Source organism: Papio anubis, chromosome 1 (genome assembly GCF_008728515.1).
Source record: "Papio anubis isolate 15944 chromosome 1, Panubis1.0, whole genome shotgun sequence".
NCBI lineage: Eukaryota > Metazoa > Chordata > Mammalia > Primates > Cercopithecidae > Papio > Papio anubis.
Window position 1 is genome coordinate 98501502 of NC_044976.1, and position 4314 is coordinate 98505815.

The following is a 4314-nucleotide window of genomic DNA, read 5'->3' on the forward strand; positions in this document are numbered from 1 at the left end:
TTTGGTCTTTGATGTTGGTGACCTACCAATGGGGTTTTGGTGTGGATATCCTTTTTCTTGATGTTGATGCTATTCCTTTCTGTTTGTTAGTTTTCCTTCTAACAGACAGGCCCCTTAGTTGCAAGTCCACTTCAGACCCTGTTTGCCTGGGTATCACCAGTGAAGGCTGCAGAACAGAAAATATTGCTGCTTGATCCTTCCTCTGAAAGCTTCATCCCAGAGGGGCACCTGCCTGTTTGAGGTGTCTATTGGCCCCTACTGGGAGGTGTCTCCCAGTCAGGCTACACGGGGGTCAGGGACCCACTTAAGAAGGCAGTCTGTCTATTATCGGAGTTCGAACACCATGCTGGGAGAACCTCTGCTCTCTTCAGAGCTGTCAGGCAGGGACATTTAAGTATGGAGAAGCTGTCTGCTGCCTTTTGTTCAGATATGCCCTGCCCCCAGAGGTGGAATTTAGAGAGGCAGTAGGGCTTGCTGAGCTGTGGTGGGCTCTGCCCATTTTGAGCTTCTTTGCCACTTTATTTACACTGTGAACATAGAACCGCCTACTCAAGTCTCAGCAATGGCGGACGCCCCCCTACCCACCAAGCTCCCACTTCACAGGTTCATCTCAGACAGCTGCGCTAGCAGCCAGCAAGGGTCCCTGGCTGTGGGATACGCCAAGCCAGGCACAGGAGGGGATCTCCTGTTCTGCTAGTTGCGAAGACCATGGGAAAAGTTCCGTATTTGGGCAGATGTGTATCGCTCCTCCAGGTACAGTCACCCATGGTTTCCCTTGGCTAAGAAAGGGAAATCCCCCAACCTCTTGCGCTTCCCGGGTGAGGCGATGCCCTGCCCTGCTTCAGCTTACCCTCCTTCGGCTGCACCCACTGTCTAACCAGTACCAATGAGATGAACCAGGTACCTCAGTTGGAAATGCAGAAATCACCCATCTTCTGCATCGATCTTGCTAGGAGCTGTAGACCAGAGCTGTTGCTATTCAGCCATCTTGGAAGCAACCAGCACCCCTAAAGTCCTAATGCATTCCAGTTTCAACTCTAAAGTCTAACATTTAAAGTCTCATCTTTTTTCTTAATAAGGTTTTCTTTAACTTTTGCTTTAAGTTCAGAGGTACATGTGCAGGTTTGTTATTAAAATCTCTCTAAAAATCATCTAAATTGGATATGGCTGAGACTTGAGATGTAATTCATTATCAGGCAAAATTTTTCTCCAGATATGAACCTTTGAAACCAAATAAGCTATCTACTTCCAAAATACAATAGTGGGACAGACACAGGATAAGCATTCCCATTCCAAAAGAAGAAGTAGGGAAGAAGGAAAGGTAGTTGGTTTCAAGCCAGTTCAAAACCTAACAAGGTGAATTCCATCAGATATTAAGCCCTGAGAATAATCCTTTTCGATGCTCTGCCTTCTAGGCCTGGTGATGTGTGGGTGAGAGAGTCATCCTTTTAAGGCTGTACATGGTGGTCTTGGCCCCACAGCTCTGCAGAGAGTTCCTGGCTCCCAGAGGCCATCTGGCCTTTTAAAACTGAGATGGTGACCATGATAATCTCTGAATTGCCTTTGGGGTAATTTTTCTCTGTCTTTGAACAGTACACTTTCATACCCAGATAGCTCTATCGTCTTGTCTTAACAAATCCAAGAAGTCAAATATCCTTTCTTCATTTTGTGTAACCTCCATCCCCTCAGTTCAAGCTGACCATGCTTCTGCTCCTATAATCTCATAAACTCTTTATTGAGTGAAAGTCCAGCCACACCCTTGATGTTCCTTTCAGAATATTTTTTGTAATATCTATAGGCTGAATTTTCCAAATATTTAAGATCTAGTTTCTTGTTGCTTAACAATCCTTTCTTCAGTTCATCTCTGTCCTCTCATATGTTACTATAAACAGTCAGGAGGAACTAAGATACTCCTTTAACACTTTGCTTAGAAATATTCTCAGCGAAATATCCAGTTTCATTGCTTACCAATTCTACTTTCCGAAAAAACACTAGAACACAAACACAATTCAGTAAGGTTCTTTCCCTCTTTATAACAATGATTGCCTCTCCTTCAGGTTCCTACATGATCTTCGTCACCATTTGAGACTTCACAAGAATCACTCTTAATATCTATATTTATAGTATGCACCTTAAAACTCTTCCAGCCTCCACCCATTACCCAGTTCCAAAGCGACTTCCACGGGTTTAAGCATCTGTTACAGTAGCACCTCACTTCTCAGTACCAAAATCTGTATTAGTCTGGGTTATCCATAGAAACAGAACTGCTAAGAGATATAAATAGATAGATATAAAGAGGCTTATAACAAATTGGGCCAGGTGCAGTGGCTCACAGCTGTAATCCCAGCACTTTGAGAGGTAGAGGTGGGTGGATCACTTGAGGTCAAGAGTTCAAGACCAGCCTGGTCAACATGGTGAAACCCCATCTCTACTAAAAATACAAAAATCAGCTGTGACATTCATCTCTGGTCCCAGCTACTCAGGAAGCTGAGGCAGGAGAATCACTTGAACCTGGGGGGCAGAGGTTGCAGTGAGTTAAGATTGTGCCACTGCACTACAGCCTAGGCAACAGAGGAAGACTCAAAAAAAAAGAAATTAGGTCATGTGATTATGAAGACAGATATCCCAAGATCTATAGTCAGGACAAAGGAGAGCCAATGGTATGAGTACCAGTCTAAGTATCAGTCCACAGTCTGACATCCCAGCTTGAAGATCATCAGGCAGGGAGAGAATCCTGCCTTACTCAGCTCTGTGTTCCATTCAGGCCTTCAGTGGATTTGCATGAGACCCACCCACATTGGGGAAGACAATCTGCTTTATTCAGTCTACCAATTCAAATGTTAATCTTGGCCAGGTGCGGTGGCTCCTGCCTGTCATCCCAGCACTTTGGGATTGAGGTGTGTAGAGGCCAGGAGTTCAAGACCAGCCTGGGCAACATGGCAAAACCTTGTCTCTACTAAAAAATACAAAAAAAAAAAAAAAAATTAGCTGGGCGTCATGGCACATGCCTGGAGTCCCAGCTACTAGGGAGGATGAGGTGGGAGGATCACCTGAGCCCTGGAAGTCGAGGCTGTAGTGAGCTGAGATCATGTGCCACTGCAGTCTGGCCTGAACAATGAAAGCGAGACCCTTTTGCCCAAAATAATAATAATAATAATAATAATAATAATAATAATAATAATAATAAAATAAAATAAACTGTGACTCCTATGGTCCAGTCAAGTTGACACATAAAATTAACAATCACATCCCCTGACTCCAATTCTCTTCCCATACTCAGTTAAATCCACCCACATACATGTCTGTCCTCACTACTTCATGGAAACTACTTTAGTTGAAGGAGTCTTGCACTTTGATCTAGAACTTTGATCTAACAATGCCCTCTGCTTCGTTAAATTAAAATTGCTTATCTTACTTGACAAATTAGGAGGATTTGACACCATCGATGATCTCCTCTTGACATATTTCATTTGACTCTCAGGACCCCACACTTTTAGTGTGAACCTGAAATCATGCTGGTTCATCTTTCTCATCCTTTGCTGGCTCCTCAATTTTTCCATGACTTCTTAATATTAGGATAGCTTTAGTTCTTGAACATTTCTTCTTGTTACACTTTTTCCATCGAAAATTATATTTACTCTCTTGACTGTAAGCAAATCTGTATATCCACAACTCTTAAAGATATCTTTAGCCCCAAATTCTCTGCTCAGCTCTCTACTCCTTTATGCTATTACCTCTAATAGATCTCTCAACCTCAGAATGTCCAAAATTGACCTCTTAATTGCCCCTACCTCCAAATCGGCTCCACTCACAGCCTTTTCCAACTCAGGTTACAACTTAATTTCATCTTACTTGATTTCTTGGTGGCACTGGATACTATTACTCACTCCAGGTTTTCTGACACTTACTTTCTCAGCTTTGGTATATCCACTTTCTCCTAGCTTTCTCCCAATGGCTCTGACATCCTGTACTCAGGCTCCCACATGGACTTCTTCTTATACTCTGAAATTTTAGGCTTTAAACATTAATGTTTCTCAGACTTCCACTCTCAATTCTATTTCTCCAACCACCCATTCTCCAAGCTAGAAACCTGACATTATTCATGGTCTTCTCTTTTCATTTAGCCTCCATGTTTTATTGATCAATTCTGATCAAAAATTCCTCCATAATTATTCACATTCTTTCATGATTTTCTATTCCCACTACCACTATCTTAATTTAGGTTCTCATTGCTTCTTACCTCCTGACTTATCTCCCTGCCTCTAATCTTAACCCTCTCTGATCCATCCACAACACAACAATGGCTATATCCTT